Here is a 20,107-nt window from a genome sequence, read left to right as displayed (position 1 = left end):
GGAAAAGAATTTGAAAAAGAATAGATACATGTATATGTATAACTGAACCACTTTGCTGTACACCTGAAACTAACACAACATTGTTAATCAACTATACTCCAGGGAATTCTCTCATGGCCCAGTGGTTAGGGCTCTGCACTTTCACGACTAGGGCCTGGGTTCAATCCCTTGTCAGGGAACTAAAATCCCACAAGCCGCATGGTGTGGCAAAAAAACAAAACAAAACAAAAAACTATACTCCAATATTAAATGAAAAGTTAAAAAAAAATATTCACAAAGGAAAACTTTATCTTCTTGGAAAAAAGGGAACATTTGACTATAACAATGACATATGAAAAGTAAAGTAGAATATAATATATCTTTTGAGTTGTATTAAATTTGATGTTTTCAGGTAAACAAGTACAAAATCCAGAGTTCCTTATTTTCTAATCTCGGTCAAATAAAAAGCTCAAGCTTTAAAATGTTATGATACCTCCTCTTTTGATGTCAGGGATGAAGATAAAAAGCTATCCCTCTAAAATTAGGGTTAGACTGTGCAGTCTTTCTTCTTTTTCTCATCAAGATATTATTCTTCTACACACAATTTCGATGAGGAAAACCAACCTGGATAAAGGAACATGACTTCTGTTTAAAATAATTATTTAGGAAATCAGAAATAGATGGTCAATAGCATGGTTGAATTAATAACACTCTGTTCAAAATAGAAATAAAATGTGTTCACACAGATAAATATAACTGTATTTTAAATATCAATATTATAATTAAACATGTACTCTATGTGCACACAGGCATATGTGCACTTTCATACACACACACACACACACACACACACACACACAAGGACTGTTTATCCAAATTGTTAACGTACTTTGCTGATTGCATTGTGGTAATAACTCTGAGAAAGCCAGTGTTATTATTCCTCATTAAATTGGACTATATCATCTGAAAGTAAAAAACATAAAGCTGATCACATTGACAAATTTTACTAATTTAAAACACTGATACACCAATATAAAAAGCCACTGTTTATATGGTTAGCACGTTTGTTAATCCATTATTTTAATCATTATAGGATTGACAGTTTCATTCTTCTGCAAGCCAGACACATTCGATTTTTGAATCAACCCTTCTAATAACTCAGATGTCTAAGATTAAACATTTAAAATAAGTTACAATGCAAATTTGACCAAGTGAAATGCATTTGGTGTGTTTCAGGATCATAACAATTAAGAGATGATAGCTATTGTTCTAAAATAAAATTCTATGAATGTAATATTTAATGAGATTCAGAAATATTATAACACATTCACGTAAAATTTTACTCCATCATTAGTGAGAAACATAGTAATTCAACTGTCTTAAAGCATGTACATAACATTTTATTGCTGAAAGGATCAGAAACTTTTAAATTCTCACTGTGCATTGTAATGAAAGTTGTATTTACCTAACTAAAAATGTGAACTGCAAAATTGCAAGATTTCCTGTAGGAAAATATAATACCAGTTTCTTTGTGGAGTTTTTGATACATTGGTAAAGAGTATAATTACAATTGCAAACAATTATTTTGCTTGGACATTAAAAATAAAATAGTTTACCTAAATAGCAAATAATAGGAGTTTTGTCTTAATTAAATCACCTAGAAGTTCTGTCCTTGTAGTGTCTTTTTTTTTTTTTTTTTTGTGGTACGCGGGCCTCTCACCGTTGTGGCCTCTCCCGTTGCGGAGCACAGGCTCCGGACGCGCAGGCTCAGCGGCCACGGCTCACGGGCCTAGCCGCCCCGCAGCATGTGAGATCTTCCCGCACCGGGGCACGAGCTCGTGTCCCCTGCATTGGCAAGCGGACTCTCAACCACTGCGCCACCAGGGAAGCCCTCCTTGTAGTGTCTTTTAAATAGAATGAATCTCAAAATAATTCCAATGAATAAAGATAATGTCTTATGACATTCAAGTGCACCATTTCTAGTAAAATTCAGGTAATACGTTGGCAGCTGGTAGGAAGCTCCAAACACAGAAGTATTTCCACAGGGTTTGTTTAGATTTAGGTGGATTTCCTACAGTCACTGCGATTTTAATTCATCAGTCCTCTACAGTGGGATTTCTGAATATATAATCTGTACAGCATTTTCATCAGAATCAGCAGGAGTGCTTATTTCAAATGTGAATTCCTAGGTCCCATCAGAGACCAAATGAATCAAAATCTAGGTGGCAGAGCATGCATTTGCATTTTAATGATTTGTCCAAGTGATCCTCATGCACATTAAGTTTGAGAACGCATGTGCACCCTTAAATCCAAGTAAAGAATGTATGAAATATATATCAAGTAGTTCACAGAGTTGTTCGGTGAGCAAATGCTGTAAAATAAAACAAATAGTTTATATAATCTGACAATTATAACCTATTTCACAAACTTTAAGTACAAATGAGGAAGATTAAAAGGCTCAGAGTGTGCCAAGGTCACAGACCTCTTAGCCTTGGTGATTTTCAAGCTTGCCTGAAGAGTCCCCAGGAGGACTACAGGTACACTATAGATAACAATGTCACAATACAATCTACTGAATGAGAATCTCTTGGGGCAGAGGTCTGATAATCATTACGTTTAGCTATCTAGTCTGGTGACATTTATCATTAAGGAAGTTTGGAATATACTTCCTTGAGCATTCCCAGGCTGACACTACAAAACACTCATAATAATCTGAATTGCTAGTGTGGCATTATAGCCTTAGTTAGCCCAATCACTTTAATTTATGTCTCTAATATCTATTAACACCCTATATGCCATTACTTTTTACTTCAAAGGATTGGCTTAATACCGACATCTTATTACTGTTTTTACCTAGGATTGTTTTTAATGAATTATCATTAATGTACTCAATATTTGTACAATCTAATCTGTGAGCTGTCTGATATAATTTTCCTACATGAATTTTCAAAAGTTTCACTGCATGTACAAATGCATTAATAGCATTTGTATTGAGAGTAGTTAGGGGAAATTGTCATATCTTATAATTTGACGAGGTGTGATCAGTAGTGATTTTTTCTCTAAATATTCACTTCCATATATTTTTCTATATATTTTCTATAAATTCAATATCTTGAAATATGTGTATATATTATGGCATGAGACAAACAAGCTTAGAAATGACTACTCTTATCAACACTCACATAAGTATATTGATTCAAGGCTTATAATTTTAAAAACGTCATAATGAATACAAGTGAAAACAGAAAAAGTAAAATCAGTCATCTCTCAGTTAAGAAAACATTTATACAACTGTTTAAAAATAACTGTAAAATTCAGTTGTATATATTCATTACTATACATGTAAAACCAAAAACTCAGTTCCTTAAAAGATTCTCCTTCAAGAATAATCTGTAGTTTAGAGTGGCTTAAATGTCCAGCTTCCTTGCCTGTTCTTTGCCAGTGTTTTCTGTGCTGGGAAGCAGAGAATGCAAAGGGCAGCACCGTATTCTGGTCCTGCAAGAGAAACAGAATGGTAAGATTTGGGAGATACAAGCTGCACTAATTATGTCACAGAGACTAGAACAGCAGTGATTTTTCCCCCATTATTAGTATTTTATATCAGTAGAATCTATTTAATATATTCAATAATTCTATTATTTCTAAGACCTTCCACAAAAGGGCATTACAATCCTTTTAGTTTATTGCAAACATATATATTTTTTAAAGTGGATTCACTTTATTTATTTTTTGGCTGCGCTGCAGGATTTGTCAGAAGACAAACAGTAAGTTGTGAGCTCCATTTTGCCCAACTACTTTTTTCTTCACACCCTGGAGAATCTGGTGTCTGGAACTGTAGAGACATCATCATGTTACCACCCCTTCTCCTCTCAGGTTGAATCCACTGTGACAGAACACTCATGTCCTTAAGAGGCAAGGCCTAGCAAATAGCCTCTCACAAATCCACTGAACATCACAATGTCCTGTTTGATAAATTCTGTTGCTGCTTCAATTATATTGCTGATTTCAGGTGCTGCTTTATTTGCTCATTTCTGAATCAGGTCTTCCTGCTTTCTTTATATCTTTTATCAACTCTGTCTCAGTTGATTTGCACATAGTTACTTTGACTGGTAAATCTGAAGAAGATGGCCAGCAGCCTACTGTTGCTGTAAGTTTTCCAACTTTCTGGAACAAAAATCCTGCACAATGGCCAGTGCAATCTGGATGGCTACTGAGTATTGTTCTACCGGAAGTGCCAAACTATGGCCAAACATAGATTCTACCAGCGGTGTCTTCATGTATACTGAGTTAGGTCCAATATGAATCATCATCACTTTCATATTCAGGTGAGAGAGATCCCATCTAGACTGGCCTGGCCTTGGAATCCAGAACCAAGTGAAGAGGACTCAGCTGTCAAAGGGGGGCAAAGAGGGCCTGGGGTTGGAAGAAAGGGTCATAGATGCAGAAGTAAGCACTTCATGAAAACTAAGCAAATGGTATTTCTAGGTAAATCAGTCTTTCTGTGCTGGACTAATTAAAAGAACTTCACAGCTCTCTATCCCCAAGCTTTCTCACCCTCTGGAATTGAGGGCTTTTACTGCTTCCCCCATTATTTTTTTAATTAAGTAATGAATAGTATTTTATTATTATTATTATTATTGGCTGCATGGCATGGCATACATGATCTTTCCTCCCTGACCAGGGATTGAACCTGTGCTCCCTGAAGTAGAAGCATGGAGTCTTCACCACTGGACCCCCAAGTAAGTCCCTGAAGAGTATTTTATAGATAAGAAAACTTTAGCCTCAGCAGGATAAATTTGAGGACAGTTCCAACAGCTAGTTTCCCAGAGATGCACTTGAAGTGGTCCTTACAGTTTTTGCAAACTAGAATACCTGATAGTGTTTATCAGCACAACACGTCAGGTGCAGTGTAAAGGTATGGGTACTGAAAAAGTAATATTGACCCTAACTATGCATTCACACACAGGCATTTACAGATTTTTACCCAGTCTTTGAATTAAAAGATAGATTCTCTGAGTCTGATCAATGTCAGCCTCTTGAGATGCACTAAAATGAAATTCAGAAAAAGTTGAATAACTTAAACTACTCTGGAGTTACAGACAACTGAAGTAGAAAGCCTCTTAAGCAATGTGAGAGAAGAAAAAAAGGGGCAAAAATCTACCTACTAGCTTGGTTTGTAGAACTCATGTTTTTAGGAGTTGGGAGAAAAGAAACTTTGGAGCAGGTGTTTCATGTGACAGATCATTAGATCTGTTATCTAGGTCTGTATTAGATCTGTATAGTATCTATTGAGATACTACAGATGAGGAAAGATGTTAAGTGTATTTGCTTTGTATCATCAATGGAGATTTTTTGCTGCCTCTGAAAGCTTGCTGTCAAGATTTAATTTAATATTTAATTAATTTCCTCTCTGCCGATCTGTGATTTCCCTTAATGCCATTTCCTTTTCTAGAGAGATCACAGATTACTCTAAATTATTTGTGTTCAGTGAGGATGGGCATAACGGTAGTAATAATGAGAACAAGAATAGTGACTGGCCATTTATACATAAAATGAATTCTGTTAGAAACACCTATAAATATTGTACCAGCGTTATTAATTGGCTTAATAAGATCAATTGGCATAATAAGATCTAAGTTGTTTATTATAAATAAAATGAATAAAAATTCACTAGTCAGCAATAGATATTAGTATTTTTCTTTTTTAAAAATCTCTTCTTTGCTAGCCCTAAATGCTTTATTTCTTAGGGGTCTAATGTTGACTTCACTAGTCTTAGTGGAGTTACCAGCTTGTGGCTGAATCACGCTCACTCTAGTATTCAGACATGGTTTGACACATCTAAATTAGGGTGAGGAAGATTATTCCAGAATATCGAGGCTCTCTTTTGTCAGGAATTGGGGGATGGGGACTTATTCTGAATAAAGAGGAAGTGAAGACTGGAAAGGTTACTTGGTCAACAGAGAGAAAAGATTAGCCTGAAAATAGAAACTGTCATTCCCAACGTTCTCAAGCTCAGACTGCATCAACATATGAATACTTGGCACTAAGTAAATGGTTATAAAAAAACACATCTAATTCCCAGTCTGTAATCTACCAGTGACATTAAAAAATAAGATACCACCACTGGTGATGATGTAAGTGTTGTTTTCGAGAAGGGCTGCTAGTACAGCTTATGATAGCATCTTAATAAACAAAATATTAGTTTTGAGTTGTAATGAGGATTAAAACTTAGATTGAGAATCAAGCTTCTCTGCATATATGTATGTATAAGGAAAATCTATTTTTCCTTAAAACACCTGCATTGTATCACTTTAGAGGTAAAGGATGGTTTTCTCCCTTCTTAAATCTCCTCTTGATAAATATATTTTCATTGGAAGATGTTTTAAGTAGTCCCTCATCTAAGTGGAAAGATTACAGGTACCATAACAGGGAATCTTCAAGAATATAAGGAAAATATTTTAGTCCGAATCAGTTCTTACATGAGATGATATCAAGTCACTAGTTAATTTCTAGAAAGAATAAATGCCATGGGCATAGAAAAATAGGAACTGATGAATAAGAAAGGCAATCTTCATCAAGGTTTGTTTCTTGGAATATGTATAGCTAGAGCCTGTATGACACTTTTCGTTTTATTTTAATTGCTAATACAATTTTTCTATATTTTAAAAATTGATATTGTTCATATTAAGAACATTTATTTGAAATGTCTTACAAAGCATTCTAACACATCCTGAAACAGTGTAGTTTTTCTTTAGCTGCTGTACTACCTCTCTACCCTCCCTCAATAAAACACACAAAACACCTTACTACAACCTTAATACTTTAAAATATTTTTAAAAACTCTAAAATTACAGCTCAAATAATTATTTAACCAATAAAAATAACATTATTTTATGAGACTCATTTTAGGGAGTATTAGTTATTACCTTGTAATTCTACATTTTTTCTCATTCTTCCCTTCCATTTTATTTCCGCTCCTCTTTTAGCATACCTTCATACGTCTGTCATCATTTTGCTCACGAGAAAAAAAGGTGGCATTTTTAAATATCAAGTAATATGTGTTATAGCTTTGCTAAACATTTCACCACCAGTTTGTTGCAAGAGATTTATAAATCAGATTTTCATTAAAAAGGAGAAAGAATCAACACCATATGTTGTGCTAAATCCTATGCAGCTGCTGCTACAGCAGCTTAATGTGTGAACTAGAAGGCATTCAGTACTCTGTGTGATATACAGGACTGTAACTTCTTTCAAATGTTGTGATTTTTTTTAATATTAAGATTAAAATCTAAGAAAACATGGTAAAATGGAATAACTTAGAAGTGTTAACATTTATTTTATAGAAAAGAGAGTTGCTAAATGGGTATCTATAACTGAAATTAAAATACCCAAGTACTCTTGAAATTGAAATAGAAAAGCAGGCTCAAACAAAAATGTTGTATATTAATGCAGCTCCTCTTGTAATCTGACCTTCATTGCAATGTACTTTTGCCTAAATATCCATCTAGTTGGCATTTTTATTACAATTCTGCAAATGGAAAGAGAGCAAATGAACCATTTACTGCCTTTATTTTCTAAGTATAATCATGTTTCTGTTTTCCATTCAATGATAGCCAACTCTTTTCCACTCCAACATAAAACATTCTTGAGTGTTAAGAGGTTGATATCGTACCCCATGCTCATTTATATTACAATGTACAGAATGTCAGAATCAGTTATTTATAAACTTTAGTTGAGAGGTCAGGAAATAATACCCTAATGTAAAACTGTGCATATTTTAAATAATATTTATGGGCCAACCACATATGAGATATAAACACTACCCTACATATACATCTTAAATTTATTAGATTTGAAGTAACAACACTGAAGGAGGAAAATCATTTTTAAAAGCACCATAAAGCAAGACAGTAATTTTCTTCTTAAGTGTGCTTTTTTTAGATTTGTTTTTTATTGGGGTAATGTCAGTTTATGACATTATGTAAGTTCCATGTGTACAACATGGTATTATCTACTTCTGCATACTTTTCAACATGTTCACCACCAAAAATGTAGTTTCTGTCCATCACCATACAGCTGATCCCATTAAATGTGCATCTGCACATGGAAATTACATGCTTCTCTTTCATTGAAAAGAAACACCTCATGATAATGATGATTAATTTTCCTATGTTAATATAAATTTGCATTATTTCTGCATGTATCATGATAGAACAGAATGAGTTCATGAATTAGTGTGAAAAAATGTTTCCTTGCTATAGAAATAAGACAGGTGGCTATTTTCCATCTAGTATAAGGACATTATAAGAGCAATCTATAGACCAATATTCTTAATGAATATAGACAAAGAATGTTCAAAAAATACTTGGAAAAAATGCATCCAACAATATATAAAAAATGAATATATATATTCATTTATATATATAAAATGAATCCAAAAAATGAATATATATATTCATTTATATATATAAAATGAATCCAAATATATAAAAAATGAATCCAACAATATATAAAAATAAGTATATACGGCTAAATGGGCTTCATCCAGAGAATGCATTGGCAGTTTTATACGTAAAAACTATCGATATAATATACTCTATTTAAATGACACACAGCACATGATCATCTCTGATACTGATATAGTCGGATATTCACAGTATATTCTCTATTTAATGCCTACTAGGATGACTAAAGTCAAAAGGACAGATCATAAAACTAGCTGGCCAGGATGTTGAGAAATTGGTGGTAGGAATGTAAAATGATACAGACTCCATGGGAAATAGTTCAGCTGTTTCTCAAAATGTTAAAAATAGAGTTACCATATAATCCAGAAATTCCCCTCCTCGGTATTTTCATATGTATATACCTATGAATAATAAAAACATATATCTACCATAACTTCTCTTCACTTTTTCACAGCAGCATGGTTTATTAATAGACAAAAAGTAGAAATAATCTAAATGTCCATCAACTGATAAATGAGCAAATAAAATGTGTTATATCCATACAATGAAATATTATTCATTGTAAGAATTAAGTAATGATACATGCTACAATATAGAAAAACCTTGTAAATTTTATTCCAGATATAAAAAGACATCCACAAATACGACATATTGTATGAGTCCATTTATACAGCATAATTAAATTAGTAATTCACAAAAAGGGGCATATTAAAATATTCAAGTGAATTAGAAAATATTCAACTAAACAATTCACTTACAAATAACACTTGGGACAAAAAAATACTCAGGAAAATAGAAAATATTTTAATGAGTAAATATGGAAACACAGTAGATCAAAATTTGTTCAATAGAGCTAAAACAGTCTTGAGATATGTGTCTTTAAGTATTTATATTAGAAAAAAAAGAATTATGAATACAATGACTTAAATTATTCCCTTAAGATGCTGGAAAAAGAAAATCAAATTAAACCCAAAGAAAGTAGAAGAGAGAAAATTAGAAAGGTAAGAGTTGAAATTAATAAAATAAGATAATTGTACCTATAATAATTAACAATAATAATTAGATTAAAATTTTAAAGAGAAAATGTAATAAAATAAAAATCTATGAACTCAAAATAAATTTCATTAATTGATTTCTATGATAGACTATTGATGGAATTCTCATCTTCATTTGTGTTCTTCCATCTCTGATGTTTCACCTTCTTTTAAAAGCTTACATAATTAGGTCAGCCACACAAGAATAATCTCCCTTCTGCATAACACACAGTTAGCTTATTAGTAAACTAATCACAGAAGTGATATCCCATTATATTCCAGACTACACCCACAGTCAAGAGAAGGAGATTATATAAGTCATTTACACTACAGTGCAGGGATCTTAGGGGAATATCTTAGAATCTTCTCTATCACATGATTAGAATATACAGACATGAGGGAATTCCCTGGTGGTCCAGTGGTTAGGACTCTGGGCTTCCACTGCAGGGGGCCTGGGTTCAATCCCTGGTCAGGGAACTAAAATCCTGACAGTCACATGGCACAGCCAAAAAAAACAAAAACAACAACAACAAAAAAACAGGTATGAATTACCATGATTAGTTGTGTACTTATTTTGTGTGCTATTTCCATAGTTTACATTAATCATTAAAAAATTATTTTTAAGTATTCTTGAAGCATTAAAAATGAGCTACTGGGCTTCCCTGGTGGTGCAGTTGTTGAGAGTCCGCCTGCTGATGCAGGGGACGCGGGTTTGTGCCCCGGTCCGGGAAGATCCCACATGTCATGGAGTGGCTGGGCCCGTGAGCCATGGCCGCTGAGCCTGCGCGTCTGGAGCCTGTGCTCCACAACGGGAGAGGCCCCAGCAGTGAGAGGCCCGTGTACTGAAAAAAAAAAAAAAAAAATGAGCTACTGTTCTAGGGGGTACACTAATTTTGTTAAACATTTTAGTCTAGAAGCCTCCTTCATCTTTGCTTCTGGTAGCAACTCCCAAAGGAAATCACTATCCTGATTTCTGACAATATAGATTATTTCTCTCAGGCAATTTTGAAAATCAGTTCTGGAATTAGTCTTTCCAGTTTTTATCTTTACATCTTTCCTTCTTTTCCATTGCTTCAAAATTGACATCTCATCCTCCTCCCACAAACAATAACAACAACAACAAAATATATATATTTCCTTAGAGAAACCGAATGATTCTTAGAATTAGGAGGGGAGCAATGTTATTTACCAGCAGAGTGTTACAACGATCTGCCCCAGCGCCCTTCCTTACCCCAGCATGCATTTCATTAAGAGTTTGCTATGTCAAATAAGTACAAAAATATTGAGAGCGCAGATAGCATGTGGAAGGTCATCGTTGTTGCTTGTTTATTTTTCTGCACTTGTTGCCTTTTCTACTGATATAGAGAAACTGACAGAAAAATCTTGTCTCTAACACCATTTACATGTTTACAAATTTGATGATAAGCTTAATTTTATAATAAATACTATTTTTTCTTGAGTTTCCATCTACATGCCACTCAACAGCATTTGGCCTTTACTTCATATTTTCAGAGGAGTCATTATTACTAAATTTTGTGGGTTTTAATATGTTCCTTTGACATCCATAAATCTAGCTTCAATAATAAACATTAGAAAGAGGCAGATGGAAAAAAACAAAAGAATAAATTTTAAAAATTGAAAAAGAGCAAAAAGTTGCAAAATAGGGAAAATAAGAAAGGTCTATACTGCCTGAAAAATATCAGTTGTATTTGAGTGTTATTAATGTCATAGTAGATATTTTACGTATTGATTAATTTAATTCATGACTAAAATTAATAATTTTTTATCTTCTCAAATATCCTGGTGTTCCACTGGGCTTATCAAAACCCAGTATTTATTTTACTATTCCTAAATCCAGGCATTAAAAATTACAAGTTAATTCTGTTAAAAATGTGTCCTTATATCTTGTTAATGGTTATTTAGGAGGCTTTACAACATGAAATTTTATGTTAATACTAAAATAGATTTCTACTATGTGAAGATACCCAAATTTAGTGCAGTGCACAAAGTTTTATGAGATATTTCCTGTTATGCTCTGCCAATATATACAGTTTATGATTTTTAATTTATTTTTCATGATATTTATGATTTTTTATTCATTTAAAACATTTTTCCTTTTCAATTTGATTAGTTTTACAGCTATTCACTAGTCTCTTCTCAATCTTTCTCCCTTTCATTCATTCTTTCTTTCTTTCCTCTTTTTAATTTCCTGACTATGTCATTATTGCAATTTTTCATTTTGATCTTGTAGTCTATTTGGCCATACAAACTCTAGAGCTTCTCATAGGAGTGAATGAAACCTCTATTTCAACTACATCAAGGTTCAAACTCTCATTGTTTCCTTTCCTTTATGGCAATTGTGACTAAGAGCACCGTCTGATACATCTCATGCAAATAAATGTCTCCAATTTGGTTTCCAGAGGACCTCAATCCAGCATCGTTTTTAATACATCAACTCCTTTCTTCCTATCTAACCTCTATCTTCCTATCCAACCTTCCTATCTAGCACAGATCATTGCTGTTCCTGACAACCAAACTTGCACTCTCTACTTCACGCTTCACCAGTTCTCACTGACAATCATTACGAAATTGAAAATGGGTACAAGGACATCATGTCTTTGCAGAAAGAATGCACATACCTCCAGCAGATGTTCCACTTGGAGCAGAGAGAAGGCAGGAGAGTCACTGTGAAACCATCCTCCCTAGTTCATTTTCTACAAATGAACACGTAAGAGGCTTCCAACTGTTAAATGCTTAAATCTAGTGGTATGAAGCCAAAATGGTGCAAGAAGTAATGCCTGCATCCCACCCACGTCTTTAAAAAACACTAAAAAGCTGGAATGGATAATAAATTCACAAATTTAAATGATAAAAAACTTAAAGAGGTTCACTTTATATCACGCTTGTGTCATTTGGAAGCAGAGTGAAAATCTACAATGACATATTTGAACTCAGAGAATTTCTACAGAATCTGCTTTCATATATCCTCTTCTGAATTACATTTTGCATTAGGTTCCCATAGAAATCCTGAAATTTATAGTTTTATTACAATTGGTTTTTATGACCTTTACTATTCTATCTAACTGATTTATAAATAAGGAAACATTTTTAAACAAGTGCTATTGTGTTAAAATAATGTCAATGTATTTAATTAAAATTTAAATGAAAGAAAACATCCACCCTCTAGAAAATCCTTCTACAATTTTTCCTTAAATTCCAGGTCACCATGCATCACACAGTGGACGAGGTAGTAAAAAGAGAATATCAAGAATTGAAATATTTAAGCATAAGCAATTCAGAATTTGCAAGAAAATTCTTAAGCAACCTTTAGAGTAAAATATATGGTTTGAATTAGTTGAGCATATTAGAAACGGTTGCCCATGTGAGGCATAAAATGAGGAAAGGAATAGTTGCCGATATGAATAAAGTGTGTGTGTGTGTGTGTGTGTGTGTGTAGAAGGAGATACAAGGGGAGGAGTAGTATTGATAAAGATGACTTAACTAAAGGTGTTGGTTTGCATAGTTATAAGAAATAAGCATGACTCTGAAAAGAACTCATTCTGCTAGTTACAGAAAAGTCTTAGATGCCTAAGGGATTTAGTTTGATGACAGAGGTACTACAAAATAAAGGCATTTTGTGAAACAAATTAAAGCAGGAACACAAGCCCAGAGTAGAGCAATGGAAGGTACTGGATGTAAGTGGACACTGAAGTAGAAATTGAAGACTTCAAGTCTGGGCAGAGGGCAGACTGGGCATGATCTACAGATGCAAAAGAAAAGTCTAGGGTAAGAAGAGGCACAAGAGCAATAGAAAGACAGCTTTTTGTTTATGACTATTAAATTTGTGTGGTTGGGAGAAAATGAAAGTGGAGATACCTTGAAGGTAGCTTTGAATAGATAATTAGAGAAACAAAAAATTAGAGCACTGGTTGTTAATATGAGGTTTGTGGCCACAAACGTGATAGTTAAAGCATAAAAGTAGATGAGCAATTTGGGAGAAGTATTCATTGAGGAGGATGGAGCTGTGAGCTTAGACTATCCTTTGGACGATAAACTCAGAAAAAAATGTCATATACACTACTGAACAGAAACTTGCTTACTAGTGAAAAATCTGTGCCATAGCAAACCTCCCCAAGTCTGCACTAAAGAAAATAAATGGTCTAAACACTTTTACTACTTGCCTGCCGTATGTTATTAATTGCACTGACTGAGTGAGTGACTACTTGTGCAACTGCTATAAAGTGAACTAAATTTCAGGAATAAAAAATATATGGCATTCATTGAGTCAAAAGTAAAGTTGACTATTAAATGAAATATGTTGAAAAGCATTCATTTTAAAATGCACTTTAACTTCTGGGGTTGAAAGTATTTTTCATATTTATAGCAAAATTCATTCAACTATATTTATCTTACAAGAGAATAAAACAAGAGGGATATAATTCAAAACTTGCAGAGGCTGGAAACTTTCTATTTGATAAATTTCTAGAATTTATTGATTAAAGATATCTGTCATAGATGTGATAATATTTTTATTTTATTTTTGTTCTTATTTAACACATAGTTTTCACACCCTTTTAAGTGAAAACTTTAGAGGATTTACTAATTATTATAAAAACATTATAAAAAGTATTTAATGACCTCCAACTATTAAAACTATAATCATGGCTAATTCAGGTTATGAAATAAATCTATTAACAGACTTAGCTTTGCAGGATAAATCATATACAAGATAAATAAAGAAAATAAGAACACATTTGACCAATTTCTTATTTCTGATAGAAATACACCAGTAACTTATCTTAATATTAATGAAAAAATGAGTATTTTTGTATCATTGTAGAAAGACTTTGAAAACACTTTCATAAGCGCACATGGAAATTCACTCTGACGCTACTTCAAATAGGCAAATAGGAAAATGGTGAAGAATCATTTACATAATGGACAAATGTAAATTCATTCGAGTTGTAGAGAGAAGCTCCCTGCTGTCTTGATTATATTATGCTTTCCTGTCACTACATAAGCTCACACAAAACTGAAAAAAAATTAACATTGTGCAGTTATAAGTCTGAAGCAAAGGAACACCAGTGCAACTTTTCATTGGTTTCTTCACCCTTAAAATCTCAGCTCATGAATTATCCTTGCTACAGATATTTGACACACAAAATCATTTTCTTGGAAGATATGGAATGGCATATATGAGAATCCCAGCTTTAACTGCTAACTTTAAAGAATTTAAGGTAAAGGAAATTACATTTTATTGTGGTTGCTCATGATTGTTTGTTCAATGAGTTGTCACAGAATCCAATTTCCACATTACCCATTTTCTGTGTAATAAATTGATTCTTTTGTTTCATTTATGGGGAAGTGATATTTCTACAGTCTTCTTAACTTATTACAAAATGTATTTCATAAATCACCAGTCTTATGGAGGATGAAACATCTGTTTACATAATAGTACTTGCTCAGTTTTAAACAGTTATAAGTACGTGACTTGGCAACCAGTTGACAGTATGAGAAATATATTTCTAGTGATATTTATTTCATGACACAATTCTGTCGCACATAAATAAAATGAAAAATAATCTTAAAAGGTAGGAAATACATACAAAATAAACACAAATATAGCATTCATAACCCACAGAAGCTCAGTGTTCTAGAATTACTCTATCAATTAATATAAATCAAAGGCTAAACTCCCTCTCCCCTCATTTCTGTAAATGGAGAGTATACTAGTGTAGGGGTGATTAGCTAAGTCTACCAACTCTGACTCTCTGCGACTTTCATTTGTAAGAAGTTTGATCTTTGGCAAGTTTCTTAAATTTTTGGTGACTCAAATTCTTCACTGAAAACAGAGGGAACAACAGTTTTACCTCATACATTATAGTGATAATTAAGTGATAATCCAGGTAAAGCACTTCAACAATACCTGAGTCAGATAGCGTGCATTAATGTTGGCAGTCATTATCATTGTTTATATTATTACAACTACCACTATTGTTGTTGGTTTTATTATTATAAATATACTTTAAAATTTTCCAAGGGAGTTCTATTCCAGCTCAATCTGAAATCACCAAAATTGAGGCTTATTTTTTGCAACTGCTGACATCCTACCACTAATGTGTCCTTTGCATTACTCTCCAAATTGTCAATAACAACTTTGATTGTATTCAGTAAACAAAATATGGGCATTAAGGAGGTGTTGGGTTGCACCCCACTGGCCTTCAAGGCCTGTAGTTGCCCAGCTTCAAGACAAAGAAAGAGCCCGGAGTCAGTGACAGAGACATCAATGGTTTAATGGATAGCGGGATCTTATACTTCTGAAGCAACACCCCACCATGTGCAGCAGATGGTGGGCAGCACATGGTGCCAGTCTTTGCTCCTGGGGGGAAGAGGAGATTGCCACTTATAGGGGGAATTGAAGTCAGGTTAGCTCATTGGTTACCAGGGAAACTAGCAGCGGGCATGCCCCTCACCTCCTCTTTGATAAGAACAATCTCTAGCTGGGGCCTGGGGACAGTATGTAGGAAGGTCAGTCATGTGAGTAGGGTGTAGCTAGACCCCAGGCACTGGTCTAGCTGGGGATGTACAGAGAGCAAGAGAACAGCAACTTCCAGTGACCTGACCACACAGGAGAGAACTCATAACCAAACACAAAACAGCAAATGACTTAACTGTGGAATCTTTGGCATCCTTATCTTCCTCAGTTTATCCATAGAACCCAATCATCCCCTTGTAGTTCATTACAGCCTTTTGCGTTCAAATCTTTCTTTTTTTCTTATTCCAAGTTACCACACATTCTAGGCTTATCATAAACTAAAGAAAATGTAAAAATCCCTTTAGAAGAAAGCTAATTTAATATTTATTATTTCAATTCAGACTTGCAGGAGATAAAGTGGAGTGCGAGAAGATGGTCACGTCCCAGGTCTCAGGCGAGTCCCTGGGACGGCTGCCAAGTGTGGATTCTTGGCTTCGCACAGGAAGGAGTTCAAGAGAGAGCTATAGTAAAGTGAAAGAAGGTTTATTCAGGGAGATACATACTCCACAGAGTGTGGGCCATCTCTGAAGGTAAGAGGCCCCAGGGTACAGGGTTGTCAGTTTTTATAGGGGTGAGTAATTTCATAGACTAATGAGTCGGAGGATTATTCCAACTATTTGGGGGAAGGGATGGGGATTTCCAGGAATTGGACCACCGCCCACTTTTTGGTCTTTTATAGTCAGCCTCGTAACTGTCATGGTGCTGGTGGGTGTGTCATTTAGCATGCTAATGTATTACAATGAGCATATAATGAAGCCCAAGGTCCACGGGGAGTCAAATCTTCCGCCATCTTGGACCAGGTTGGTTCTAAACAGTTTTTGTCATGTCCTATGGCTATATCATTCTTTTAAAGGTTGTGCCCTGCCCCCTTCCCTCCTTATTCAAGACCATTTGTCGTTTATTGATTTACTTAAACAAAACAAATAAACCAATTTTTTTTTTTTTCTGCACAGGGTCTGGTGCTGTCAGGCAGCAGGCTTTGTTGGGAAAGAACACAGCTCAGGAGCAGGGTATCTGGGAGGCAGAGCCTGCCTTGATTACAGCGGCTCCGAATTCTTTTTTTTTTTTTTTTTTCTGTACGCGGGCCTCTCACTGTTGTGGCCTCTCCCGTTGCGGAGCACAGGCTCCGGACGCGCAGGCTCAGCGGCCATGGCTCACGGGCCCCAGGCGCTCCGCGGCATGTGGGATCTTCCCGGACCAGGGCACGAACCCGCGTCCCCTGCATCGGCAGTTGGACTGTCAACCACTGCGCCACCAGGGAAGCCCCCAATTCTTTAATCTTTGCTTCTCCTCTTTGAGGTGCTTGTCTTGCTCCCAAAATCATTTTTACTCCAACAGTAAATTCTGTAAGTTGCTTAAGACTTATATGCATTTGAATATAAAAATTATTTTCCTTTAACCAAAAAAAAAATTAAAGTATTGCAAAAGTCAGCCTCCATCCTGTATAGAACTTTGTAAATTTGAAGTTTTGTATCCATGTACTTTCTTAGCAGCAATTGATTTCCTTGAGATAAACCCAGTTCATGATGGGCGTCTCAGGCTTTATGATAACTGGCTGCCCTGTGTTAAATAAAGCACTTCATCTTTGCTAAGGCAAGGTATCAAAAAGAAGTGATGTCTCAGAAGGAAAGTTATATGTAGGAACTATTATAGCTTTCTCCAAAATTCCAAAACTCCATTCTGTGAATCATTTATACCAGCCTGCAAAAGGTTCAATACATTTGTTTTCTGCCATAAACACTTAAAACAAAATTGGATCCGTTGAGTCATATGGTCCAAGCAGAACAGCTTTCTTGGCAGATGGACATGTTGCAGAAACTTAGTCTCACTCAAAACTGGCAGCTTTTCAGGATACTAAATAAATGAGTAAGAATAATACAGCAAAGTGAGATATATGTGGCATTCCAAATCTAAAGAGACCCATAGACTGTTAAAACTTTTCTCAATAGTAGAGGGACAAGATGCAGCAATTTATCTCTCATCTTGGAAGGGATATTTCAACATTCCTATGAGATGGAGCCCCTAGAAATGTCACCAAGGTGGCAAGTCCCTGAATTTTGTGGGATGCATTCCCAAATTCTAACATGCATGTCAAAGTCTCTAGAGTTGCTGATACTTCCTCTTCATCAGATGCAAAATCACCGCATCATAAATGTAATGTATAAACATGACATAAACATGAAGCAACACCCCACCATGTCATGCATGTCAAAGTCTCTAGAGTTGCTGATACTTCCTCTTCATCAGATGCAAAATCACCGCATCATAAATGTAATGTATAAACATGACATCCTTTTGAATTGAGAGGTGTTTCAGGTCATTACAGACTAACTTCTAACATGCATGTCAAAGTCTCTAACGTGCATGTCAAAGTCTCTAGAGTTGCTGATACTTCCTAACATTCTAACATGCATGTCAAAGTCTCTAGAGTTGCTGATACTTCCTCTTCATCAGATGCAAAATCACCGCATCATAAATGTAATGTATAAACATGACATCCTTTTGAATTGAGAGGTGTTTCAGGTCATTACAGACTAGACTATGACAGAACGCTTAACAGTTAATATACCCCTGAGCTAGAATAGTACAATTGTGTTTCTGGCTCTACCTGCTGAAAGCAAACTACCTCTTTGCTCAAAAGTTTAGAGAAGAAAAGCATTGTCCACATCTATCATTGCCTATCAGTTGACAGGAGATGTAATGATTTGCTCCAGCAATGAAACTACATCTAGATTAGCAGATGCAATTGGAATCACTGCACGATTATATTTTCAATAATCTCATTTCATAATGGTTATTTACATCTGTCCTCTGCACAAGCAAAATAGGTAAGTTGAATTAGCTGTGGTAGGAATAAACTCCAGCATTTTTAGGGGCTTGATAGTGACGTTAATCTCTGAAATCCCTCTTGGGATGTGATGTTGTTTCCGGTTTTATATTTTATGTGTAAAGGAAGATCTAGGGGTTTTCACTAGGCTTTCCCTACCATAACAAAGCCCTTTCCACGGGTTAAAGAACCAAGTCCGCTGATGAGCATGTGCTATCTGATTATGTATTTTGGAACTCAGAAGATAGTCACGGTGTGGGTTTAGGTGTCCACTGGGTCTACTATGAAATGGACACACTCCATTGATTATGTGACCTTCATAAGCCTCTCTTCTGACTAGTACATTACAGTTCTATTTTTATCTCCAGGCATCAGTGGGAGGTCAGAGTCAATGTCAAATGCCCTTGAAAAGTCTGATAATTTCACCTTCACCAGTTCATAGTAACCATGGTAAATATTTGCAGGTCTTTAGGGAAAAGCTAGGAGAAATATTAACAATATCCATTTTGGGCTATATAGCTAGGTCTTTCCTCAAGTGGACTCAGTCTTCTTTTCATTAAAATGACTCTGGTTACTGTAAACTGGTTGAGGGATGTCTGTGACTGTATTGTGTTCTAAAACAGATCACGGTTAACACATTTGGGAATTTTTACTTTTACAAATTTAACAGACTACTCATTTATTTTAGTTCTAGGTACATAATGATGAACTATTCAACACCAAAATCTTTGCAGCATAGACATTCTGATTCCTGCTTCAGCTCTGCTCTGCAGTGGAGTTACCATTACTATTTTATCTCTGGAGATTAAGTGCCTCTATTTGCCATCTGCCACCCTGGAATTCCATTATCCCCATTGATTTCTGGGAGCCCAGATCCATGACAGTAGTTTCTGCTTATATTTCTGAACAATAGAAAGTAATCACAGGGACTTCCCTGGTGGTCCAGTGGTTAAGAATGCAGGGGACGCGAGTTCCATCCCTGGTTGGAGAACTAAGATCCCACATGCCACAGGGCAGCTGAGCCGGTGTGTCGCAACTACTGAGCCCGTGCACTCCGGAGCCCGTGCACCACAACTAGATAGCCCACGTGCTGCAAACTACAGAGCCTGTGCACTGTGGAGCCCATGAGCCACAACTAGAGAGAAGCCTGCACATCGCATCTACTGAGCCTGTGTGCTCTGGAGCCTGTGCACCACAACTAGAGAGAAGCCTGCTCGTCGTAATGAGGAGCTCATGCACCACAATGAAAGATCCCTCAGGTTGCAGC

General features: G+C 35.3%; 1 pseudogene; it reads right to left on the bottom strand.

Annotated features, from left to right (window-relative positions):
- Window positions 1–2,802: 2,802 nt before the first annotated feature.
- On the bottom strand, window positions 2,803–4,857 carry LOC149743816 (FUN14 domain-containing protein 1 pseudogene; annotated as a pseudogene).
- Between the last annotated feature and the right edge of the window lie 15,250 nt (window positions 4,858–20,107).

Source organism: Delphinapterus leucas, unplaced genomic scaffold (genome assembly GCF_059928025.1).
Source record: "Delphinapterus leucas isolate spDelLeu-1000000601 "Yukka" unplaced genomic scaffold, BTC_Dleu_Yukka2 spDelLeu_asBTCV2_sq69, whole genome shotgun sequence".
In the NCBI taxonomy this organism is placed as follows: Eukaryota; Metazoa; Chordata; class Mammalia; order Artiodactyla; family Monodontidae; genus Delphinapterus; species Delphinapterus leucas.
Note: the sequence above shows the minus strand (reverse complement) of the source record. Positions and strands in the feature narration are given on the sequence as shown.